The 7,890-nt window shown below is 35.7% G+C and overlaps 1 protein-coding gene across 5 annotated transcripts in view; it reads left to right on the top strand.

Annotated features, from left to right (window-relative positions):
- Positions 1-2,734: 2,734 nt before the first annotated feature.
- The window catches only part of gulp1a (GULP PTB domain containing engulfment adaptor 1a), a 50,638-nt gene continuing 45,482 nt past the window's right edge, over positions 2,735-7,890 (top strand). The window contains exon 1 of one of the 5 annotated variants that reach the window (XM_084422253.1): positions 2,735-2,881. The gene's annotated coding sequence lies outside the window, so the exon portion shown is untranslated. Of the gene's footprint in view, positions 2,983-4,245; positions 4,311-7,890 lie in introns of those variants that run through there. The other 4 variants (XM_084422258.1, XM_084422260.1, XM_084422255.1 and 1 more) reach the window with 4 other exon arrangements.

Raw genomic sequence — 7,890 nt, 5'->3', positions numbered from 1 at the left:
AGTATACAAGGCTTGAAACGTCAGGTAAAGCGCACAGGCTCGCAACTTAAGGAATACATATGCCTACAATTCAAATGCTTTGGTAAAGTCACACAATTTAAACATTGAAGTCCATGTTGCACAAAAATAAACACTGAAGTTTATAATTACTATGTTGGTGTTTTTTTACAGTGGGTCATAATATATCATATCTTTTAATTTGTCAGTGCGTTTTGTGGTGTTAGGAATTGTTTTTCTGCGCATTCCCGCACTCAAAACGTGCGTACACCACCTCCTGAGCTGGCGTAGGTTTTTAGCGTGCCGTACGCCAACGTCCATATTGATAAATCTCAAACTCACCGTGGTTTTGGGTGTACGCCAGGTGTACGCTGGAAATTTGGTGTACGCACTTTTGATAAATGAGGGCCATTATGTTTAGAATCAAACCTGATCAGGATGTTACAAAGAGAAAAGTCGGAGTCTTTAGAGTTTATCATTTATTTTAAACATCTGTTTTTCATATAATTCTACAAATTGAAAGTGTGCCACTGCATTTCTGTCTATGTGTGTTCTGTGTTGTTTCTGATTTTGAGATTGACAAAATGCATTTGATTCTAATAATATAACATTATTGAAAAACAGATTTTTTTCAGTACAAAAAATGCCTAAACTTTGACAAAAAGTAACTTTTATTGTTATAATTGTGATTTCATTATATGTAGATATGAATACAACTGGAAAAACTTGTGAAAAGATGTATTTCAGTTAGGCAAATAGTGGAGCTTTGCAGCCATCTACTGGTTAAAGTGATAATTTGTTACTTTTAAAACTTGCATTTTCCAAAAGATGGGCAAAAATCTTAAACTAAACCATGTCAAATTGTGCATGTTATCCCCATGAATGAAAGTTAGAAATGTGGGTCAAAAAGACCCCAAACAGCGCACAAGGGTTAAAACAAATGGATTTGTTTTTTGTTGTGTTTTCATATTCAAGAGATTATAAGCTAGATGCAGCTTTTTTGGGTTCGCATCAAATGTTTTCGACTTTTATACATAATAAATTTGTTTATGAATAAAAATCGATCTGTTGAAAGCAGTTATTTTGAGATATATGCCAAATGTTCTCCTCCTATTCATATTTGACATTGAGGAGGCGCATACAACATATTTGCCCACCGGCCACTATAGTTGCCGCACATTCAAATACGATTTTCAAGTAAAAAAGAAAAAAAATCTGGGAAAAATAAATGCAGAACATGTTCACATAGGCCACTATTAACACGACTATGCATGAAACCATTCAGACAAATTTGGGCACAAATGGCTTCATTTAAGGAGAGTTCTTTGCATGAAAGACCAGCGACTGCAGATCAACATGCTACATTTGTCTCCGATACGGAAGGAAATTAAATTAAATGTGGAGGATTTTGACTGTGACAAGATGACTGACAGGCCAGTTTACGATGACAGGATGCGACAGAGAGCAACTGTTAAAGACACAATTGTATGATGTTATAGTGTGTCTCAAAGCTTGTCTGTTTTCTTCACAAAAAGAGTACATACTTTTAGGGCGTAGTAGGCTATAAGTAGGTGAATTGGGACACAGCATCTGGACTATAAAGCTCCACCCATGAGATGGAAGCTGGGCATCATTAGGCTCTGCAGTGAGCACCACTTGCCTAGTTAGGACACTTTGTTAATGCTTATATAATCCACAATCCAATCAATTCCTATAAATGTCCTCCTATAAATTTCACTGTAAAATGGGTTTTGACATTTCTTAATTTAATTACATTTAATGATAATTTGGATAAAAATATGAAATTGTATCAATTACAAAACAAAACAACAATACAAATTTATATAAATATTATATAAAAATATAAATTACAAATTTGATATGGAAAAAAAAAAATTTATCTAGAAATTCCTGGATTATCAGATGAAAAGACCTGCTCATGTGTTAAATATATATAGGGATTGTTGTCATAAGGGCTCAACCTCAGTATCTATAGATGTCGAGTCAAAAGTCTAGTTACACAAATGTGTACATTCCTCAAAAGTGGTTTTGTACGTTGTTTTAAATACCCTGTTCAAAACCCTCTTAAATTAGAATGCATTTTTTGAATTCTGAAATATTTTTGCTGTATAGCTGCTGGGTGAACAAGTGAACACCATGGAAAAGGCTATTGTTTTATATATTTATAGTATAGTATATTTTAATTGAAAAGTTTAACTGTGTTCGTAGGACAAGAGTATTTTTTTTTAACCAATATAACATTTAAAACATTTGTTTTAAATGTTACCATATGTTATGCAATTTATTATTTACAGTAAGCCTATTTGTTGCTCAAAACAATGGTTTAATATTTCCGTACGTTACATAGGATGCTTAATAGCTTTCTGTTGAGACAACTTATTCAATATTGTGACAACATGCCCCACTGTTAGGTCAACGTTTGTAAATGCATTTTTATCAGTATTTATGTGTTATTCTCTGTCTCATATTGTGCTCTTCTTCCTACAAGATGTTGTAAAATGTCTGTAGGCTATAGCTTAAAAGGTGTTTACCTCATACATTTATAAAGTAGGGTACACTAGCCTATTTAAAATGTGTAACAGTAATGAGAGAAGGAGTATTTTGTTTGTATCAGAGTAGCACTCATGTCATAACCCATATTCTGGCCCTTTAAACCTCCAGCTGGTTGGCGAGACTCCTGCGGTGGCATTTAACTGAGTAGGTGACGTCACTAAACTTTCCAGCGGGTTGTGTGTGTGTGTGTGTGTGTGCACGCGCGCGCGCGCGCTCGCGTGTATGAATGTGTGGAGGATGAGAGAGTGTGTGTGTTGAAGACAGCGTGTGCGTGCACTGCTTGGGACGCGCAGAGGATTCCTGTTTTTCGGTGAGTGGATTGTACGTTTGCCTCGGAAAGTAAGCGTTTCGAGATCGTGGATTGTGTTTGTACGGCGCTTTTCTTTAAAAAGAAACTTGAAGTCCTGGAAAGTGAGTGAGTCAGTCCTTGTAGAGAGAACATGTGTAGCCTACTGAAACTTTATTTTACATTCTGTTTGTCAGATGTAGTTTCAGCCATGATGTAAACATCGGTTTGTTTAAAGCTGCATCCTAGAGGAATGTTATGGACGTCATGTAAGGATGAAATGCGCTCGAGCAGGTTCATTCTATAACATGGATGGATGCACGAGTGCCAGGAGGCGGGATCTTTCTGCTCTTTCCTGTGATCTTGAAATTGACAATTGGATTTAATTGTGTAGTTGTTGTTGTTTGTTGGTGGAACTAGATGTTGAATTTCCTAAAGCTTTGCATTGGTTTTTAATCTGCAGAAAAAGTAGCCTGTTACTGTCGCGTCTGACAGCTGTTTGGTGTTCATTTTTCAGATTGATGCTATAATTAGTTTATTGATGCGAATCATGCGATAGATTAAAATTGGGTCGCATTTAAGGTGAATATATGTTAAGTAGAACAAGTTTGATATATTTCTTCGTTTTTCCTTCTGTGTTGTGTGAGGGACAAAGTCATTTAACAGAGTCTTATCAGACAGTTTTATATTTTACCAATAACTTGCGAAGGTCTGTTTATTCGTCTGTCTGTCTTTTTATTTGAGTATCTGTCTATATGTCTGCTTATTTATCTGAGCTGTTTACATTTGTCTGTCTAGCTGTATGTTTCCCGTCGGATAGATGCTGTAGATACTGCGCTACCTGTCTATTTGTTTATTTGTCTATCTACTGTATCTGTATGTTAATCTGCATTTTTGAGATGTTGTATTTCCCCTAGAGGCCCATTTACTTGTTTTTCCGATCTGTATTTTGTCTGTTTAAGCTTTCTTTCTGTTTGTATATCTGTCATCTTCAAATTAATCTATTTATTTTACTGACTGTATGTAAATCATGTTCTGGTTTTTATGCACTGGCTTATCCTGATCATATTATTTTGTGTTTTCCATAGCTTGTTGAAGGGTTTCCCCCACTTCAGATTTTCAGTAGGCTAGTTAAAACTCCTATTTGGCCATGTGACGCCCCTGGGAGAGACTGGCAAGGTCTGTCCATGGATACCAGAGGCCATTTCCAAGCTGTAATCTGCATGACAATACCTTTTCCTTTAGTGTGAGCCGGTCAGATTTACTGGATTTACAGTCCCTCTCTGGGAAAGACAAACTGATCACTGAAAGTACTTTTGCAAATATTCTGCCAGCAAGGAGACTTCAATTAATTCCCCATGCCATCCATTCTCTGAACATTCAGTCATTTGCACATTCAGCATTCAGTTGTTTCCAGAAGAAAATAGCGTCACAGTCCAGCGATGTAAGCGAAGTAAGTTCAGCGATGTTTCATTTTTGTTTAAAAAAAAAAGTGATTAATTTAGTTCATTTATTTATTTATATATATATATATAGCCGCTCGCGTAAACCGTGATGTCATCGTCCAGCTCAGTTCAGTTCTTGTATAATAGTGTCAATGCAGGCAGATCAATATTATTGTTGAATATTAAATTAAATGTTACATTTTATGTCCCCAACTAAGCAAGCCAAGCCAATGGCAACAAAGGTGGAAAAAGGCGACAGTGGCAAGGAACCAAAACTCCATCAGGTGGCAGAATGGAGAAACAAACCTTGGGAGAACCCAGGCTCAGTCGGGGCGCCAGTTCCAGTGTATGATAGATGATTCAGGCAGCATTATAGGTCAGAAGTCAGATTGGTTTGGAACAATCAGAATATCCAGTTCCATCTGGTTGAAGATCGGAGTCACGCCGGGAATGGAGACTGGTTTGTTGAGGATCAGTGCCGATGGCTGTCGTGTCGATGAGGGAAGGGAAGAGTCTAGTTGACACAATCTCTGCTGACACTTCATGGATGCGTTGTGGTCGTGTCTAGGTGCAGCTCCTCCATCTGATCTGGATATACTGATGCTATAAGTTTAATATTTTTTGACGTGATTGCAGTGAATAGCAACTTATATTTTGGTCTGTTCCTCACAAGAAGACCTGGAATATTAATCATACAGTATGAGCGCTATGGTGTATTTATTTAAAAAAAAAATTTGTGATTAATAGCTGGATGAACTTTTCTTGCAACATAAAGGGGTAAATTATGAATTTATGAATTTAGTCCTTTGAACAGGAAAAATATTGCACCATATGAACATTTTGATGTTCTCTCTATCTTTCTCTCTGTTTGTGTGTAAATGGCTACTTATGCAATCAGACTTTGTTAGTTTGATGGAAACCGTTTTTACAGTATTTAAAGATTTTGCAAGGTCTGCTGTCCTGCTTTTATGTGTAATGACATGTTTCCTTTCAGGTTGAAGCATGTTACTGTGTTTGTCTGTAGATTGCATTTGATGCATTACTAATCGAAAATCATGTTTTGTTTTTGTCAGACATGAGACTCCAAATCTCTTTTTAATTGCAAATGCCAGATGTAGTTCATTATTCAATATAGATGTTTTTAAAATGTCCTTATTGGGATGAAGTTTATAAATGTGCACACTGTTCATTTCCAGTGATCTACGTATTTGCAAGTTTCATAGCTCCAAAGAAGTTAAAGTCTTGTGGTTCTACACACACAAACGGTAATCTTGTTTAACTAAAAGAGGACATACCTTATGGCTTATATTGTTTTAAATGCCAACTAATCTCAGCCCCTAAATGAAAACGTTTGCACTTTTAAAATAAAAAATATGTATTATATATACATTAATCTTTTTTCCAATTGAGGCTGCGGGAGTCCCTGGATATCCCCAAGGCAGATTTTGTCAGATTTAGCTCACTTCTGTGGACAAATGTGTCCCCAAAGTATAGCTAAGACGGTCCACATACACACATCAGATGTGCATTCACTGGGATACATTAGTCCTTGAGGAAACCATGAGGAAAGGAAAGATCTAATTAACAATCCGTTAATAGTCCTAACACATCTTAGAATACATAACCGTAATTGCATTACACATCGATTATTTCAGGGATGTTCAGCCGTCCTTTTACCATTGATATCGTACTTGAATAAGAAGTTTTTAACTTATGCCCAATGCTATTCATGACATGACTCTACTCTTGATTTCTCAATTTAAACTTGACATATTTTCTCTGTGTTCATGTACAGTGAACAGAGCAGTTTTAGCGGCAAAATCAGTTCCATTTTCATTTCTGTCATCACTAAATGTGAAAAAATAACGATTAGAAATCTTTCATCTGCCAGATGTATTTTTGAAAGCACTGAATTGCAAATGAGGGCACACAGAAAAGGATGAAGCAAACATCCAATGACCTCATTACTGGTACAGACAGTGAATTGTCTGAATATAATGGCTCTGTCATGAGCGGCATGAATTTTTTTACTTCATCATTTTTTTACAACTAAAATGACTTCATCTGTTGCTGAAGTCCAGATTAGAGAAAAACAATTAGAACTTAGAAGTGCAAGGTGGCATGAATTATCGATTAACATTAATCTTAATGAAAAGAACAGATTAGGGCTTTTCTTTAATTTTATATTTTTTAAATGGAACACTGGCTCAATCAGTAGAATGAGCTTAGACTGGGACTATGTTTTGCCAGTTTGAAAACAATTATTAACTTTGTAATTGTGTTTGGTGATGATATAGCATTTCTGTTTTAGATAAATATTTTATTCAGAAATGTATATTCTGTCATTTCTAATATAAATCCAAATCTACATCATTTTCTTTGTTCCATGGAAGTGAACAAAAAGTGATATTTTGCAAAAATGGAGAGCTTCAGCAATCAAATATGGTGCTTTTGGAAGAGTTCTTTCAGGTTTGACATCAATGACATTTGGTCAAGAATCATTTATAAGCTGACTCTCTGTGTTTCTCGCATAAAGGTATGCATGGCTTTGAAAACTATGGCTTCTGTGGACCACTGTACTTTTATGGTGCTTTTCATTGTTGTTTTGGAGCTTGACCGCACAACCAGGTTATTCAGAAAGTCACCTTTTGTGTTCTATGGAAGTAAATATATTAGAAATATAAGTAAATATATTAGAAAATATTTTAATCTCTTATGCCAGAAGTTTTTTTTTTCTCCACAGACTTTGTGGTTATTTATGGCATTTCTCAGTATAACAAACATTTGTTTATGCATTTTCCCTATAAATCTATCATATCTTAATTAGATTGCTGTCTTTGTTGACCTAAGAGGAAATGCTCTCCTGGGGAAAAAATGGATATACTTATACTTGTGTGCTCGTTATGGTCACTGAAGTGTTCTAATCTATTCTTCTTCTTGTGACTTTTACCAAATGACCGTGGAGGTTTGAAGCTCATGCCCCCAGCACTTGGCTTTACTTCTGACTCTCCAGCACAACTTTGGGAGTGCTTAATACATAACTCATGGGAGATCAATCTTATTACATTGGATGCTTCTAGGTGCAGCCACTATATTTGGAGTTTCAGGATTTATTCATCTTTGAGGTTGCTGACTACAAGGGGTAGTTTATTCTGCAGCCCATTATTGTCCCTTGAAATACTGCGTCTACATTGGCTTTTAAATTTGTTTGATGATACACTTTTAAGATTTAAATTAGAGAACCATGTGTTTCCCATATACTTTTTCTTTTGTCATTCGGATGTAGTTTATGTGAAATAAAGTTTCAAGAATGAATTTAGTTTAGTTTGTTAATTAGCTTGGAAACCTTTCTCCCATTCATTTTCCACTTGAAATGGTTTGCTGACATTTTCTAAATAGCATCTAAGCATTCACCAACAATCTTTCATTGACCTTATAGCTGTGAACAAAAAGACAGTGGTTCTAATACTGCAAAAGTAATTTTCTTAACTCGCCAAAAGAAAAGAAAAAGCTGCCATCCAGCACCAGCATTTTTGATCATTTTCACAAAACTTTCATGGCCTCTAGAATATTTGGCGTATGAATATC

The sequence above is a fragment of the Rutilus rutilus genome (genome assembly GCF_951802725.1).
Source record: "Rutilus rutilus genome assembly, chromosome: 10".
In the NCBI taxonomy this organism is placed as follows: domain Eukaryota; kingdom Metazoa; phylum Chordata; class Actinopteri; order Cypriniformes; family Leuciscidae; genus Rutilus; species Rutilus rutilus.
This window is presented reverse-complemented; position numbering and strand designations above follow the sequence as displayed.